Here is a 19305-nt window from a genome sequence, read left to right as displayed (position 1 = left end):
AAACACATCTACCTTGGGGATTGAGATAGGTAGCTTACACAACAGGACTTCATTATTACCAATTGGGTTCTTGGTGTAAGTCACAGCTGGAATTTGCATACTGGTCCTTCTCCTTCACTTGCATTTCCAGTTCATTTGGATGATTATAAATGAAAAATTATTTGCTTTTATTGAATTCCTCAGTTGTGGTTAATATTGCCATTTTGAGAATTTTATGTAAAACTGGTCTTCTCAGTTTAGTTGAAACTGGATCAGGTGGAGCACCATACCCATTTCACCGCAAGCGTCTCATCACATCATCTACTACTTCCAATGGACAAAACTGAAAGCAGAATACATTTGGCAGATCTCCCCCTTTCCCAACATTACAAACTTGTTTCATCCTCCATGCATTTTCAAGGACTAATGCTGTGTTTGGTATTCTATTTTTTATTTGCTGACATTTTGCACAGTATAATTAACCTGGAAGAAAATAAAATGTGATTTACTGAGATTGCAAATGCATGTGATTTTATTGCTGCTTTTATTGGGCCTACAAATAAATACATAATATGGACATTTATTTCAGTTGTTGCTTAGCAACATCAAACTGAACTCGTACTTCAATGTTTCAATCATACATTGAGAGGCTTTCAGATGAACACACTTAATTCCTTTCATGTACAACTTCATAGCTGTCATTCTTTATGCCATGAGATAATTGTTTGACCAGGGTCATAGCAAGTAGATTAGGAAAATGAAAATGAAACATTCAGATTTAAGTAGTGTTTATTCTCTTTTAAGTTGGCCTAGTTTTCAATGAAGCCCTATAAAGTCAAGGAAAGGTAATCAGCAATTTTACATCTACATTCAATATGCAGAACACGACACTGGTGAGTAAAGACTGCATTCAATGATTGACGTAATTTTTGTTTGCTGCCCCTGTTGCTAAACATAAGTAGTACAATAAAACTGTTCATTCATGCAAGATCATGCATGCATTTACCTTCATGTTTATTTAACTATCAACATTTTTGTACTTCTATTTTATTACTTGTACTTTAGCAGCAACATACCTCTCTGATTGCTCATTGATAGTCATCAAGTAAACTATATTTTACATGTACGATTATATTTAATGTTGAATTGGGTCATGTTCACATAATTGAGGTTCCAAAAGTGACCAAGTAGGCACACAAAAATTGTTTTATAACTTTATTAATTTTCATTTATTATAAACAGTACAGAAGTATACATGTTACAGTGCAATTGCTAAATTGTAAAGCACAAGTGTTAAATGCAATTGCACATTAGATTAGATTAGATTAGAGATACAGCACTGAAACAGGCCCTTCGGCCCACCGAGTCTGTGCCGAACATCAACCACCCATTTATACTAATCCTACACTAATCCCATATTCCTACCAAACATCCCCACCTGTCCCTATATTTCCCTACCACCTACCTATACTAGTGACAATTTATAATGGCCAATTTACCTATCAACCTGCAAGTCTTTTGGCTTGTGGGAGGAAACCGGAGCACCCGGAGAAAACCCACGCAGACACAGGGAGAACTTGCAAACTCCACACAGGCAGTACCCGGAATCCTGGAGCTGCGAAGCTGCGGTGCTAACCACTGCGCCGCATTGGTTGAGGTTATAATTTATTAAACATATCAAGAGAACAGTGGGCAAGTCCTTTTATTCTACTAGTGAAATACAACTTACGAAACAATGTACGGTTGAGTTGTGAAGATAATTCTCTCAAATAGAAAACAACATATCTTCCACTGTGCACATTTTTAATTTAACAAAAAAACAATTGTTGAAACACAAGTTGCTGTAGAACGGCAGGTGAAAGACATGATCTCAGAAGTGCAGCAAAGGCAGCAATATTTCCAATATAACAAATAATTTGTAATATAATTGCTAAGCATTTCATTTGAGAATGTACAAAAGTTGCTAAATATTTTAGTGATTTGATAAAGCAATTATTAATTGTTATAAAGGAAAACGCTATGGGCAGATTGTTTTAAAAAATTTCTACATTCCAAAACAATTCCCCTGAGCTTTAATCAAACTTCAAGTCAAATAAATGAGCATCGATAAAAATAATTTGTACATTTTACTGAGTGCATAATAAACACATTACCTTCCTTGTGGTTTCTGCTGTTCAAAAATCACAGACCTTTCCTTTTCTTCCAATGTAGTGTTTGTGATGCAAGTCCAAGGCAGCATTTTGACAGAATAGATGGAGATGCTCATTATTGTACATCCTTTGCTTTCTTGTATTTATCATTGTCAGCAGACTAACTTCCAAAGAATACAACAACGAAACAAATTAAATATAATACAGAAAGAACAGAAATAAATAAAAACATGGTTTTGAGAGGGGGCTAGGAGTCTTAACTTCTCCAATATATCTTCATAACTGAAGTTCTTCATCCCTGGAACCATTCTTGTTAATCTTTTCTGTACTCTCTCCAATGCCGTCACGTCTTTCCTAAAGTGTGGCGCCCAGAACTGGATACAATACTCCAGCTGAGGCGGAACTAGTGTCTTATACAAGTTCAACATAACTTCCTTGCTCTTGTACTCTACGCTCCTATTAATAAAGCCCAGGATACTGTATGCTTTATTAACCGCTCTCTGAACCTGTCCTGCCACCTTCAATGACTTGTGCACATATACATCTAGGTCCCTCTGCTCCTGCACCCCCTTTAAATTTGTACCCTTTACTTTATATTGTCTCCCCACATTCTTCCCACCAAAATGAATCATTTCACATTTCTCTGCATTGAAGTTCATCTGCCACCTGTCGGCCCATTCCACCTACTTGTCTATATCCTTTTGGAGTTCTACACTATTCTCCCCAGAGTTCACGTGCCTCCAAGTTTTGGATCATCTGCAAACTTTGAAATTGTGCCCTGTACACCAAGGTTTAGGTCATTAGCAGATAACACAAAACCTTATTAGAATGTAAAAATCAAATCACTAATCTCAATTTCTCTGAATACAAATGTTTCCAAAATAATGTTTTGATACCTTATGGTAGCTAATATTCTAGAATGCAGTTTATCATAAGATATTTTTATTCAAATGGTATTCTGGTAAGAAGTTGTGTGACAATGATGCACAGACACCACCTGATCAAATGAACAGTAGATCTCTATATTAAAAAAGTAATTAACAGAAACAACACTTAGTTTATTTACAGCTTTCATGTTATGTTTCACGCAGTAATGAAGTTCCACAAGGGTTTTAATCATTCAAGAGAACACATACTGCGTGCAATTGGAACTATGGCATATAACATCTCTCTCTCAACCCACATCAGAACATCAATGCAATGCAAGTTTCCCAGCCTCATGTTACCTTCAATGTTGCTCTTGCAGAAGGTTCTTTTGAATTAGTAATTGCTGGTTTTCAAATTCATAGCTGTAAAGCAAATTGTAGCCAAGAGTCTTGTATAAGTATCATTTTATTAACATAATGAAAGTAGCAAAATATAAGGGTAGATTTTCCTCTGCTCTTGGCCAAGAAATCAGCATTCAATCTCACACTGTAATGAAAGTCGCCACCCACAGTGTGCTGCTCTGGGATTTCTGGTGCTTCCACATGAAGCGATACTGGGCCTGTACCTAGGAACATAGGAAGATAGGAAAAGGAGTAGGCCATTCAGACCCCCAAGCCTGTCCCGCCATTCAACAAGATCATGGCTAATCCGTGGCCTAACTCCATATAAGTGCCTTTGGCCCACATCTCTTAATATCTTTGCTTTACAAAAATCTATCTATCTCAGATTTAAAATTAACAACTGTTCTAGCTTCAAGTGCTGTCTGTGGGAGAGAGTTCCAAACCTCTACCACCCTTTGCGTGAAGAAGTGCTTCCTAACATCTCTCTTGAACGATCTGGCCCTAATTTTTAGACTATGCCCCCTAGTTTTAGAATCTCCAACCAGTGGAAATAGTTTATCTTTATCTAGCCTGTCTTTTCCTGTTAATATCTTGAAGACCTCGATCAGATCACCCCTTAACCTTCTAAATTCTAGCGAAAACAGGCCTAATTTGTGTAATCTCTCCTCGTAACTAAACCCCTCTAGTCCGGGTATTATTCTTGTAAACCTATGTTGCACTCCCTCCAAGGCCAATATATATCCTTCCTAAGGTGTGATGCCCAGAACTGCTCACAGTACTCCAAGTGGGGTCTAACCAGGGTTTTGTACAGCTGCAGCATAATCTGTGTCTTTATACTCCAATCCTCTAGATATAAAGGCTAGCATTCCATTAGCCTTTTTGATTATTTTCTGCACTTGCTCGTGGCATTTTAAAGATCTATGTCTCTTTGGATATCCACTATACTTAACCTCTTCCCATTTAGAAAGTAGCCTGCTCTATCCTTTTTCGGTCCAAAATGGATAACCTCACACTTGCCCACATTGAAATCCATCTGCCACAGTTTTGCCCATTCACCTAGTCTGTCAATATCTCCTTGCAATTTTATGCTATCATCTAGACTGTCTACAATGCCGCCTAACTTTGTATCATCAGCAAATTTGGATATATGACTTACTATGCCATTATCCAAGCCGTTAATGAATAAAGTGAATAATTGCGGACCCAGCACAGATCCCTGTGGGACACCACTAGTCACATCCTGCCAATCAGAGTGCTTACCCATTATCCCCACTCTCTATCGCCTACCACTCAAACAACTTCCTAACCATGTCAATAATTTGCCCTCAAATCTATGAGCTTCTACCTTAATTAACAGTCTTTTATGTGGGACTTTATCAAATGCCTTCTGGAAGTCCATATATATAACATTCATAGACTGTCCACTACCTTAGTCACCTCGTCAAAAAATTCAATGAGATTTGTCAGGCATGACCTTCCAGTCATGAATCCATGCTGGCTGTCCCTGATTAACTGAAATATTTCTAGGTGTTCAGTCACCCTATCCTTGATTATAGACTCCAGCAACTTGCCCACCACAGATGTCAGGCTAACTGGTCTGTAATTTCCTTGGTTTCCCCTTTCATCCTTCTTAAAAAGTGGAGTGACATGAGCAACTTTCCAATCCAGAGGGACCACTCCAAATCTAGGGAACTCTGAAAGACTATAGTTAGGGCATCTACAATGTGTTCCCCTACTTCCTTTAACACCCTCGGATGGAAACCATCAGGTCCTGGGGATTTCTCACTCTTTAGTTCCATTAATTTCCTTGTTACTGATGTTTTACTCAAGTTAATTCTATTAAGTCCCTGTCTATCGGCTATTAATTTTTTCGGGACTTCTGGCAAGTTATCCTCCTTTTCAACTATAAATACTGAGGCAAAGTAATTGTTCAACATGTCTGCCATTTCCCCATTATCAATGACAATATCTCCATTTTCAGTTTTTAGTGGGCCTACGTTGCTCTTGACCACCCGCTTTCCCTTTATGTAACTATAAAATTTCTTCTTATTGATTTTGATGTCCCTTATAAGTTTCCTTTCATAATCCCTTTTAGTAGCTTTTATAAGCTGCTTTGTGACCCTTTGCATCTATCCCATTCAGCCGGATCTGTGCTGCGTTTTGCATTTTTGTAAGCCCTTACTTTTAGTTTTATGCTATCCCTAATCTCTTTAGTTGTCCATGGCTGTTTTTTTCCCTGTCGGGGGTATATACTCGCTCTGTATTTCGTTAAATGCTTCTTTAAACATTCGCCACTGTTCTTCTGTCGTTTGACCCATTAACAGATCTTCCCGATTTACCGTGGACAGTCTGTCTCATCCCGTTAAAGTCAGCCTTACCCAAGTCTAAAATTCTCGTAGCTGATTCGTGCTTTTCACTTTCAAACGCTACCTTGAATTCGATCATGTGATCATTATTTGATAAATGTTCACGCACAGTTAGGCTACTAATTAAATTTGGCTCATTACTCATAACTAAATAACTATTGCCTGTCCCCTTGTTACATCTAGGACATAGTGCTGTAGGAAACTATCCTGGACACATTCCAGAAATTCACTACCTCTCTGACAGGTGCCAGTCTGCCTCTCCCAATCTATGTGTAAGTTAAAATCCCCCATTAATACTACTCTTCCTTTGTTACACACTTGCCTAATTTGTGCATTTATACAATCGAACACCTCAGAACTGCTACCAGGGGGTCTATACACAACACCTATTACAGTTTTAGATCCTTTTCTGTTCCTCAATTCCACCCATAAGGTGCTTTCCCCTCATTATATCCTCCCTCACCAATGAGGTGATATTATTTCGAATCAGTAAGACTACTCCACCCCCTCTGCCATTTTCCCTGTCCCGCCTGTAAACTTTATAACCAGGTATATTTAGTTCCCAGTTCTGACCATCCTGCAGCCACGTCTCCGAAATGGCCACCACATCATAATCTTCCATTTGAATTTACGCCTGCAGCCCATCTAGTTTATTCCTTATACTCCGTGCATTTGTGTATAGAACTCTTATTTGGGCTATACCCACTAACCTGTCCCTCAGCACTGATGCTTTATTCGCCTGTTTATTATTTCTCACTTCTGGTTTAACCAGTATACATCTTGCAGTTTTGTCATTACCTGCAATTCCTGAAGTAGGGTTCCTGACTGTTTCTTTACTCTCTGCCCGGTTACTTGTTTTTGAAACTGTAATGACTGCTCTTGAGGCCTCCCCCTCCCCCTCATTTACTAGTTTAATGTCCTTGTGACCACCTTATTTATCCTTTCCGCTAGGACACTGGTCTCAGATCGGTTCAGGTGGAGCCCGTCCCAACTGTACAGTTCCCTCCTGTCCGAATATTGTTGCAAGTGCCCCGTGAAATGGAACCCCTCTTTCCCACAACACTCCTTTAGCCAAGTGTTTACTTCCCTAATTTTCTTATCCCTATGACAATTTGCACGTGGTTTAGGTAATAATCCAGAGATTGTAATCCTTGAGGACCTGTTTTTTAAATTTTGTTCCTAGTTCCTCATAAGCCCCAAACAGGTCCTCTTGCCTAGTCTTGCCTATGTTGTTTGTCCCAACGTGGACCACAACAACTGGATCCTCCCCCTCCAGTATCCTTTCAAGCCGGTTAGAGATGTCCCTCACCCTGGCACCGGGTAGGCAACATACCATGCGGGACTCTCGGTCCTGCTTACAAAGGATGCTATCAGTACCCCTAATTATGGAATCCCCTGCCACTACCACTTTTCTTTTTGCTCCCCCCGCTTGAACGGCCTCCTATACCACGGTGCAGTCCTACAGTCCTTTTCCTCATCCACACAGGGAGCAAGTACCTCGTACCTGTTAGACAAGGTCAAGAACTGAGGCTCCTCCATTGCTGAATTCAGGATCCCTCTACCTGCCTCACTTGCAGTCACACCCTCCTGTCCCTGACCACTGGCCGAATTTGAGATACTTAATCTACGGGTGTGACTGCCTTAAGCACAGCATCCAGGAACCTCTATAGTGGTCACAGACCCAACACTGCAATACAAGATGGAAGGATAGGGGTAAGGGTTTCTGAACTTCTGCTTTATTTTATGGTGAATACACATGCTCTGTTCCCACCCCACCCCCTCCCCCCGTAAGCAAAATTACTTCTACTTAAAATAAGGTTTCAAAACAATTTTACATCTATCTACTGAACTGTTTTAAAAAAAATATATTTTCATTAATTAGATTAGAGATACAGCACTGAAACAGGCCCTTCGGCCCACCGAGTCTGTGCCGAACATCAACCACCCATTTATACTAATCCTACACTAATCCCATATTCCTCCCAAACATCCCCACCTGTCCCTATATTTCCCTACCACCTACCTATACTGGTGACAATTTATAATGGCCAATTTACCTATCAACCTGCAAGTCTTTTGGCTTGTGGGAGGAAACCGGAGCACCCGGAGAAAACCCACGCAGACACAGGGAGAACTTGCAAAGTCCACACAAGCAGTACCCGGAATCGAACCCGGGTCCCTGGAGCTGTGAGGCTGCGGTGCTAACCACTGCGCCACTGTGCCGCACTGTAAAAAATGTTTTTACAGAAGGGCCTCAGCCTCTGCTAAAAGCATAGGCTTGGATTTGATATTTTTGCCATATCCTGCAGTCCTGGCATGTGCAGTGTGAAAAATTTCCTGGAACAATCAGTAGCATTTAAACAATAAAATTATGGAATAGTTCTCTCTGCCAGACTCCCAGAAGAATTATTTGTTTTTCTAAAAGCTACAGCATAAATTTCAAAATCTTTTTAAAAAATGTTTTTAAAGCAGAAGGTTGGTGCGTGCATATATGACAGAGAGACAAAAAAAAAGAGTAAAAGCAAAATACTGCAGATGCTGGAAATCTGAAATAAAAACAAGAAATTCTGGAAACACCCAGCAGGATTGACAGCATCTGTGGAGAGAGAAGCAGAGCCAACGTTTCAGGTCAGTGACTCTTCTTCAGAAAAAATGAGAGATTGTGTTGACAATACATCTGATGTAGCTTTAGCTCATTTTTGAAATATAAACACTCATTCCGTCCAGGGCATAAATAGAACTGCTTGCAACCGTCAAGGTCACTGTGGCACTCCGCTTTTATGCCACAGGCTCCTTTCAGGCTGCAGCAGGTGACATCAGTGATAGCTCCCATTTTATAGTCCACATCCCATTAGGGATGTCACCAAGGCTCTCTAACCAGGAGGAATACCTAACCTTTTCCCATGGACAGTGAAGCAGGCTGATGGTGCACTCGGCTTTGCCAGGGTCTAAAGTGCTACAGAATGCATACACATTGCCTTGCATACTCCCTATTACCAGCCGGGCATCTTTGTCTGCAGAAAAGGATTCCACTCCATCAACCTCCAGTTGGTTTGTGGCCATAAGCAGCACATCATGCAGGTCTGTGCCCACTTTCCTGGCAGCAGTCATGACTCATTCGTCATTAAATCAATTCTCTGCCTTTATTCCAACCAGGTTACAGGCTGGGTACTGAGTAACAGGGCGATCCCCTTCCTGCAGGAACTAGGGCACAGACCAAGCCTAGGACAATGGCCATGTTGCCATCGAGTAGACGGCTTACTCCTTGATTTTCCTTGCCAATATTCTTTCATGCCCTCTCTTTGCTTTCCTGGTTTCCTTTTTGATTACACCACTTCACTTTCTATAGTCCTCTTGAATTTCTGTAGTTTTGAGTTCTTGGTGCTTGACATAAGCTTTTCCTTTCCGCTTTATCATACCCTATAAGCTCCTTGACATCCAGGGGCTCTAGATTTGGCCACCCCACCCTTTTTTTTTGTGGGAACATGTTTACTCTGAACTCCCTGAATCTCCCCTTTGAATGCCTCCCACTGTTCTGCCTTCAAGTAGCTGTTTCCAGTTCACTTTTGCAAAATCCCTTCTCAGTTTAATAAAAATTGCCTTGCCTCAATTTAGAACTTTAACTCCTGTTCTATCTCTGTCCTTATCCATAAGGATGTTAAAACTGAATTATGATCACTACCACCAAAATGCTCTCCCACTGTCATGCCTTCCTCCTGCCCAGCTTCATTAACTAAAACCAAGTTCAGAACTGCACCCTCTCTTGTTGGACTTGCTTCATACTGGCCAAATAAGTTCTTCTGAATGCCCACCTTAAGAATTCTGTTCCCTCCATTCCTTTCACACTAAAACTATCAGTTAATATTGGGGTACTTAAAATCCCCTATTACTGCCCCATTGTTTTGGTAGTTCAGAGATTTGCCTACATATTTGCTCTTCGACCGCCCTCTGATTGTTCGGGGATCCAGTAGTGTGACTACCCTTTTTTGTTCCTAAGCTCAATCCATATGGCCTCAATTAATGATCCGTCTAACATATCATCCCTCCTCACAGCTGTAATTGCTTCTCTAACCAAAGCTGCCACACCCCCTCTCTTTTTATCCCCCTTTCTATCTCATCTGAAAACCTTGTAACCAGGAACATTGAGCTGCCATTCCTGTCCCTCTTTAAGCCATGTTTCTGTAATAACTATGATATCATACTGCACGTTTCTATTGTGCCCTTAGCTCGTCTGCTTTATTTGCTATACTCCTTACATTGAAGTATCTGCCCTGGAGCGCTGCCAAACTTTTTAAAAATTATTTTCTATCCTTTGCCTTCCAGACTCACTCACTAATTTTCTGCCGTCCATTTCCATTTCTGATTTTGCCCCATCTAAGTCTACCCTCAGGTTCCCACCGCACTGCCAAACTAGTTTAAATTCTGTACAGCAGCACTAGCAAACCTCCCAGCAAGGATATTGGTCCCAGACCTATTGAGGTGCAAACTGTCCGGCTTGTACAGGTCCCATGTCCCCCAGAACCAGTCCTAATGCCCCAGAAATCTGAAGCCCTCCCTCCTGCACTCTCTCTCCAGCCATGCATTCATCAGCTCTAGCCTCCTATTTCTATGCTCACTAGCGCGTGGCACTGGGAGTAATCCTTCTGAGGTCCTGCTTTTTAATGTCTTACCTAGCCCCCTAAAATCTGCTTTCAGGACCTCATCTCTCTTTCTACCTATGTCGTTGGTACCAATGTGAACCATGAGCTCTGACTGTTCATCCTCCCCCTTAAGAATGTTCTGCAGCCACTCTGCGATATCCTTGAACCTGGCACCAGGGAGGCAACATACCATCCTGGAGTCACGTCTACAGCTGCAGAAATGCCTGCCTGTTCCCTGAACTACTGAATCCCCTACCACTCTTCTTCCTTCCTGTCTGTGCAGCTGAGCCACCCATGGTGCCACGATCTTGGCTCTTGCTACACACCTCTGAGGAGCCATCACCTTCACCAGCCTTCAAAATGGAAAACTGGTTTGTGGCGAATAGACTCAGGGGACTCCTGCACTATCTGCCTGGTCCTCCTAGACTTTCTTCCCGTTCCCTCTCTGCCTGCTCCTAAACTGCAGTGTGATCACCCCTCTAAACGTGCTATCCATGTAGTTCTCAGCCTCATGGATGCACCAGTGACTCCAGCCACCACTCGAGTTCTGAAACCCAGAGCACAAGTTTCTGCAGTTGGTGACAATTGCTGCAGGTGTGTTTGTCAAGGCCACTTGAAGCGTCCACGACTTCCTACATACCACAGGAGGTACAGTCCACTCAGCTGAGCTGCCCTGCTATACCCTAACCTTACTTTTAAACTAATTGCTATTAGAATATAGAATTACAGACCCTCACTCACCAATCAGCTCCTTCTCCAGTTCTCTTGTTGTGGAAACTGACTGGACCTGAGAAAACAGTCCACAAAATAAATTTGACAAAGTGAGAAAAGAGAAGTTGGAGTTATACACATTTTTGAATTTAACTCATCAATTTTACTTTGTCTCACCATTATTCTTCAGAATGATATTGAAACTTAAATAGTTTGGGGAATTGGATGGTGCAATGGGTTAAACAGTGGCCTTTGTAATTTGCATTCTGGATTTAAATACAGCCCAAATTAATGGGCTAAACATCTCTTTTTCTGCTGTTGCCCGTGTGGGATCTACCTGGAATGGGTTTGGTAAGTTTCAATACAGGTTGCCCCCAATTTGATACTAAACATCAATTTCAGAGGCCAGAGGATGGAAGAAGCAAGAGTGGGTATCTTTTAGGATGGGAGAGTAGTGGAAGCCTTATTCTGTATCTAACTGTACTGCAGTGTTTGTGCAATAGTGGTTGATGCCCAAAATGCAAATATTCCCAGCACTGAACACTGTTGTCTTTGTGTTGATAGAAATTCATCTTGTAACCTTGCATTTCATCACTGATATCCCAGGGTGGTGAAGGAAAGGATAGTAGCAATAAACAATTCTTCTTCCTAGAGTACATTCATTATATTGTCATTGACTGCATTTTGAAGCTGCAAAAAATGAAAATTTCTCCAAAGGTATGAATCACAAACTATGAATTTAAAACTAAAGCTACAAGTGAAAATTCTTCAAGTTAATCAAATATATGGCAAAAGACTACCAAAGTAATGCCACTGGAGAGAGAATGCAATGTGTGATAAAGAGTCAATGGTTCTCTACTTGTGATGGGAAGAAATTATAAGCTGCGGGGAGGATAGAGAGATGCTGCAAAGAGATATAGACAGGTTAAGTGAGTGGGCAAGATGGCAAATGGAGTATAAATGTGAGGAAGTGTGAAGTTATTCACTTTGGTCGTAAAAATAGAAGCGCAGAATATTTTTTAAAAAGGTGTGAAACTGGTAAGAGTTGATGTTCACAGAGACCTGGTACAAGGAACGCACAAAGTTAATATGCAGGTGCAGCAGGCTATTGGGAAGGAAAATGGCATGTTGGCCTTTACTGCAAGGGGATTGCAGTACAGAAATAAAGAAGTCTTACTAAAATTGTACAGAGCTTTGGTGAGACTGCACCTGGAATGCTGTGTGCAGTTTTGGTCTCCACATTTAAGAAAGGATATACTTGCACTGGAGGCAATGCAGCGAAGATTTACTAGATTGGTCCCTGGGATGAGGGGGTTGTCCTATGATGAAAGGCTGAGTAAACTGGGCCTATATTCTCTGGAGTTTAGAAGAATGAAAGGCGATCTAATTGAGACATACAAGATTATGAAAGGGCTTGAGGAAAAATTACTTCACTCAAAGAGTTGTGAATCTTTGGAATTCTCTACCCCAGAGGGTTGTGGATGCATCACCATTGAATACATTTAAGGCTGGGATAGATAGATTTTTGGTCTCGCAGGGAAACAAGGGATATGGGGAACGGGCAGGAAAATGGAATTGAAGCCCAAGATCAGCCATATGGTCTACTTCTGCTCCTATTTCGGTGTTCAATAAAAAATACAAAAGAACACTTACTAGTTCACACACCAGTCTTGTTCAAATAATGATTCCCTGTAACATTTTTCCATCAGCTGTCTCTAAAGAGTACCCTCTGATCTAGCCACTGAATAATTGACTTGGTCTTCATGAATAAACTGGTAGATTAGAAAATTATTAAACAAGGCTTGCCAAGTTGAGTACTGATGTATTTTCCATGCAAAGTTAGATAGAAACATTTTGAATCCGAAATCCCTTGGGATGCCTTGGTTGGGGACAGATATGGGGCAGAGCAGAATTGCTGCCAGCTCGTTACAAAATGTATAAAGTCCTGGGGTCAGAGTTATTTAAATGGTGGGTACATGCCCATATCGTTTCTAGTGAAACAAAGGTGTCCACTTGAGGAGATTGGGGAGAAGGAATGTTGCTGTTTCACCTTGCCACAGAATTGGAGGGCTCATGGCAATCTGGGAAGGAACATCTAATCTAAAAGAACTTAAAGGTTTTGGTCACACAATGCAGCTTGTGTAAAATAAAAGCAAAATACTGCAGATGCTGGAAATTTGAAATAAAAACAAGAAATGCTGGAAATACTCAGCAGGTCTGGCAGCATCTGTGGAGAGAGAAAAACAGAGTTAACGTTTCAGGTCAGTGACCCTTCATTAGAACCGGTAGAGGCTAGAAATGTAATAGGTTTTAAGCAAATAAAGCGGCAGTAAGGCAAGAGATAACCAAGGAAAAGAAGCGAGACACCTGTAGACATTGCCAGGTGCTCAAATTCCTCAGTTTAGAAGGGAGGGATAAGTGTGCCCTGAAAGGGTAGAGGAGCGGCTTCCTGAAGCACCTAGGGGCTCCTCGTAGGGTGCTCCTGGCATAGACGGCGGGTGCTAGTCCCCTCCGACGATGACATCAATGCTTTAGGAAGCTGCGATGACCGAGGCGGCTCCTGCACCTGTGCAGTAGGCCCCCAATATAACTGGGCACTCAAGACCTCAGGCAACCAGAGGACAACCGCCACGGCCATCAAAACCACTGAACTGGAAGATCAGCTGATAGCATAGGGGAGCACAATGTAGGAGCACACGCAAGGACATAAGAAAGACCACTTAGTTGCACTTGGGGTTCATGGGATCATATTATGTAGTTCTATGTCACCTTGTTGTTTATTTATCTTTAATGAAATCTGCTGTGCTGCACCACATGAATCCATTACTCATTTATCCACTATTGGCCATTAACAGTTCGATAGCTTTTACAAAGGACATGATGGGAATGACGACACTGCACGAGGTCAGTGCATTTTCCATACCGTAGCTTAATATGATGACGGGTCCAGTGAGATGATACGGTTTTTCACGGAAAGGGCAATGGGGCTAAAGAAGGAAGATGATTTATTTGCTTGCGTGGGTATGCAAGGAAGGCTCATGAGAAACATGTCTGTATTAGTCGCACGCCTCCCTTGCACGCATCTCAAAGCGCCTTGCCTGCGGTCATTCGGGGTCTTTATCACGGTCTGCCTGTTCAGCAGTTCCCTCCAAATCCTCATCCTCAGAGGAGGCATTGCGCTCCAGGATGTCCTTATTTTTAGAAGCTTCTCTCTATGGTTGTGCAGAGCATAGCACACCACAACAATACGAGACACCTTTGCTGGGACATACTGAAGAGCTCCATCAGATCTATCAAGGCATCTGAACCATACCTTCAGAAGCCCTATGGCCTGCTCAATGGCTGCTTGACTTGTCCCGTGGCAGCTGTTGTATCTTCCCTCTGTATCTGTGCTGGGGTTCCGCAAAGGCATAAGGAGCCACATCTTCAGTGGGTAGTCCTGGTCACCCAGTATCCATCCCTGAAAGCTTGTGGGGGGCCGGAAAAGGTCAGGTACCTGGGACTGCCTTAGTATGTAGGCATCATCACAGCTTCCCAGGAACCCTGCATAGACCTGATGGATCCATTTGCAAACAATGAGCAAGTGGTACCCCTTCCTGTTGATGAAGGCTGCCGCCTGGTCCGTGGAAACCTTGATGGCCACATGAATGCAGTTGATGACATTCTGCACCTGGGGGAATCCATCGATGGCCCTAAATCCTATAGTCCTCTCAGCCTGACCATCTGGATTGCTGCCAAACCACTTGTATTGGGTGGCTCTCTTGAACATTGCATTGGTGACCATCTTGATGCAGCAATGAGCCACAGACTGGGAGATCCCACAGATATCTCCAGAAGATCCCTGGAATGATCCTGAGGCGCAGAAATTCACACCACAGGCAATGGGTGCCTGCCACTTCCCATTGGGCTCAGCTCCTCCTACATCATGGCACATAACTCGGTCACTGCCTCCCTGGAGAGGTGCAGTCTCTGGCGACGCCACTGCTCCGACATTTGCAGGAAGCAGAGCCTCTGATGGTTAACCCTCCCTGGTGGGTAGCGCGTCTGCGCGCCCCTCTGCACTCTCCCCCATCCGTGGCCCCTTCCACCTCGTGATCCTGGTGCTTCTCTGGGTGCTGCCTTGCACCCAGTGGCCATAGCGCTCTCCCTCTCTGATACTCCTTCTCACTGGAGGTCTCAAAGCCTGAGTGAATGAGCCCCATTGCAAATTACTGCACTCAGTTCTCAAGGCCTCCCATCCCCCTTACTCTGCACACACATATAGCAAGTCAGAAAGGAAAATGAACCAGAATGCCTTCGCTGTGCTTGCTAAATTTGACTGGGCTCCAGACTGCTACTGCCGCTGTTCACTCACTACCATCCTCCCTACAATGCCATACTACCTCTTGCAATGGCTGCTGACTGCAGCCAAGACTAACCTTCTGCCTCCTTATAATTGGTGAGGCTCTGAAGCTCCATTATTCTCATGTGCCACTCACAAAATTGTAAAAAGCTCGTACAATCGCCTTTAATAGCCTGTTTAATAGGCTTAATAACCTTCCCGCTGCCTTCAAACAAAGCCTCCACCTGCCAGCCTCTGGAAGTATTTCCTAGTGCCGTAAACAGGTTGGCCTTCCCTCCTGACTCTATCCATCGCCATTTTGTCATTCCTTCTGCCTCCCAGCCAGTCTCCACTGCGTTGACAAAATTCCGCCACAGGATACCTACTTACAAATTGTATAAAACTTCGAGACCATTCATATCTATATGCCAGTAGATGACAATTGCACTGGAATTTTATTGCCTCAGTACGAGTTTCAGATCAGTGAATCGCTGTCAAGACCTAATAGAGTATATATTACTTTCCCACAGGGAGTAGTTAAGGCAAACGTCACAGCATCTTTTTAAGGGAAGAACAGATAATCTTTTGAAACAGGGGAAGAAACAGGTCTAAGGGGCGCAAGTATCACAATGGGATTAGTTTTGGATTATTCTAGCAAAAGAGTTGAAACAGACACTAAGCAAAGAATGGGTCCCTGTGCTATAGCATGGATGATTATTTCCACCCCAGTTGCTATATAAAGTCAGCTTATAAAACAGATCCATCCATTACTAAGATGTGATGGCATAACAGAAGATTTTAAAACTACAAATCTTACCTCTAAAGTGAATTTTTCAATGCCTTGTATTTTTGTAAAATTCAGACATACTCTTGGATCAGTGGATGATTTAATAACAATATTTTTGCTGGGTATGTGAACTGTCTCCTTTGTAAACCTTAGTACAATAGCAATAAATTGCAACTTTTGAATCCTGACTTCGGCAAACAATCCCTGTAATAGAGTTTAATTTTTGAAAAATTAAACTAGCTATTTTCAAGCATTCCTATTGGTAGTATTAAATTTTAAAAGTAACTCCGTAAAGTTATCTACTGTACAAGCAGAATTTTCCAGTTAATATGTTATAAAATTATAGCTTGGTATCCAGATGCATTACATCACTGTTGGATTTCTCTGAAAGCCACATCACAGCACTGAATACTGAAATTGCTGAAGATGAGGAGCATAGAATTTAATTTTTACTTTTAGAAAAAAAAAGTATAGATTGTATAAAGCAACAGAGAAAAGGGAATGTTTAAAGTTAAAATCCAGTCTGTGTTCAGAATACATTTAGAAACCATTCAGTTTTCGATGCTAATGATTAAGACATAGTAGTATCGTACCTTTTGGTCTTTTAAAATTAGTCAGCTGTGAAAGGAAGGATTGTGTCCCATTTTACGCCATCCTGGCCTGTTTTTGCTATTATTTCTTTGGAGCATCCTTTGCTGCCATACAGGGCATAGGGAATGCACACATCCACAGCTTCTTTCAGTTCATGGTTACGTGCATGAAGGTAGTGAACGTGGCTCAAGAGTTCATGATTATTTTGTGTTAAATTCTGACTGTAGACATTTTCTACCATGCAACTGATTTCAGTCTGAAGGAGCAACTGATTTGAGGCTCTCACTATAGATCTCTTCTATCTTTTCAGCATAAAAATAATTACATCTGGAGAAGAAGAAAGATCAGTAAATTATGTTTCTTTACAAATATATTGTGCTACAGATATAATCACTCTGAGCCCTATTTTCCAAGTTGGTAGGTATCAAGATACTTTGTATAGACAGTTTTTTGATACTAATGCGTTTTTGTATTATTCGTTCATGGAACGTGGGTGTCCCTGGGTAGGCCAGCATTTATTACCCATCCCTAATTGCCCTTGAGGTGGTGGTGAGCTGCCTTCTTGAACCGCTGCAGTTTTTAGGGGGTAGGTACACCAAGGAAGGGAGTTCCAGGATTTTCACCCAGCAAAGGTGAAATAGTTCCAAGGCAGGATGGTGTGTGGCTTGGAGGGGAATGTGCAGATCGTGGTGTTCTCATGCATCTGCTGCCCTTGTCCTTCTGGGTGATAGAGGTCGCAAGTTTGGAAGGTGCTGTCGAAGGAGCCTTGGGAGTTGCTGCAGTGAATCCTGCAGATGGTACACACTGCTGCCACTGCATATTGGTGGTGAAGGAAGTAAATGTTGAAGGTGGTGGATGAGGTGTCAATCAAGTGGGCTACTTTGTCCTGGATGCTGTCGAGCTTCTTGAGTGTTGTTGGAGATGCACCCATTCAGGCAAGTGGAGAGTATTTCTTTACACTCCTGACTGCACCTTGTAGATGGACAAGCATTGGGGAGACAGGAGGTGAGTTACTCACCACAGAATTCCCAGCCTCTGATCTGCTCTATTAGCCACAGTATTCATATGGCTGGTCCAGTTCAGTTTCTGGTCAATGGTGACCCCCAGGATGTTAATAGTGTTATTACCGCTGAGCCAGCAGCACCTACTCTTCTGGCTCCGTCGACCAGCAACAATCCGTGTTAAACATGTAAATGAGCATAAAATGAGGCTGGATCACCTATAACAGTAATAATTCTGCCACTGAGTTGATTGGAAAATAACATGCTGGAGATAGAGATGGTTGAGGAGGGATTAAAGAACCAAGTGCTGCCATTTCTGGTATACAGGTGAATTCATCCAATTAGAAGGAGCACCTGAGAGGAGAAATGAGAGACCACCATGGCTCTGAAATTCCACAGGCCTACTAGTCTCGTACCGCAACTCTGGTAGAACCCCAGAACATCATTTTCAGCCATTTATGCTGTTTCCTTGATCTCCCACCAGAGTTATGGCTGAAGTCTGGTAGAATCCTGTAGAATTTCAGGGCCATATTTCTGTGATCGCCACACATTAAATTCAGTCTTCCACTGAGACAGCTCAAACCAGTTTTTGACCAAATGGCCATACTTCAAAAATGCAGTTGATCCCTTCATTGTACCTACACATCAAAATGCATATTCTTATATTCTTTCTTCCAGTGGTGATGCAACACAGAAGAAACACAAATCTTGATCCGAAACATGCAAACAGCATGGAGGCCAAATACATACAACGTAAATGTATAAAAGAGAAAGATAGAAACAATTAAATATCGGATGACTAATAATTTGGCACTATAATCATCCTGGTGAATCAGTGCTAGATTTTCTCTAAGGCCTGAATATCCTTCCTAAGACGAGGCACTCAAAACCAAATATAATACTTCAAAAAGTTCCAATTAGCTGATCAGATTCTAATCAGAACATACATGGTCAAATCTCAATCCAAACTGCTTATTGGTTCTCAGGCTCCCAGTCCCCATCTTATAAATTCTCAGGTTCACACATTGGCATCTCCCACTTCCAACCTAATCAGTTCTCAGATATCAAATACATTAGGACTTCCCAACATCTACAAGAAGCAAAGTCAGTTGAAAATAGAAACATTTTGCTCGTAGTACCCAAATCTTGATCCATACAATAAGACTTCCCAACTTATCTAACATTCACAGCCAGCGCATTCACTGAGATATAATAGCCCATCAGATTTTAGCTAAAACTTTAATCCCAATTAATTCAGATCACAGCCAGTCCATGTTGGGTGCCAGACCAAGTGTAAGACTAATCCAGTTTTTCAGTGCCTAAAATAAATGTACCTACAAGAGATATTTGGATAATGACTTCAAAATTTGTTACTTACTTGCCAGATAATTTGCTGACCAATTTAATACAGAGAATGTACAGCACAAAAACAGGCCATTTGACTCAAATGGTCTATGGTGTTATTTATGTTACACACAAGCTCCCTCCCAA

General features: G+C 41.9%; 1 protein-coding gene across 2 annotated transcripts in view; it reads right to left on the bottom strand.

Moving 5' to 3' along the window:
* The window catches only part of rbm45 (RNA binding motif protein 45), a 120180-nt gene that overhangs the window by 16999 nt on the left and 83876 nt on the right, over positions 1 to 19305 (bottom strand). The window contains exons 10-15 of one of the 2 annotated variants that reach the window (XR_010975379.1): positions 16816 to 17140; positions 16253 to 16426; positions 11145 to 11190; positions 3356 to 3418; positions 2133 to 2293; positions 13 to 462 (exon numbers count right to left, since the gene is read on the bottom strand). The gene's annotated coding sequence lies outside the window, so the exon portion shown is untranslated. The remainder of the gene's footprint in view (positions 1 to 12; positions 463 to 2132; positions 2294 to 3355; positions 3419 to 11144; positions 11191 to 16252; positions 16427 to 16815; positions 17141 to 19305) is intronic. The other variant, XR_010975380.1, reaches the window with a different exon arrangement.

The sequence above is a fragment of the Heterodontus francisci genome, chromosome 7 (genome assembly GCF_036365525.1).
Source record: "Heterodontus francisci isolate sHetFra1 chromosome 7, sHetFra1.hap1, whole genome shotgun sequence".
Lineage (NCBI taxonomy): Eukaryota > Metazoa > Chordata > Chondrichthyes > Heterodontiformes > Heterodontidae > Heterodontus > Heterodontus francisci.
This window is presented reverse-complemented; position numbering and strand designations above follow the sequence as displayed.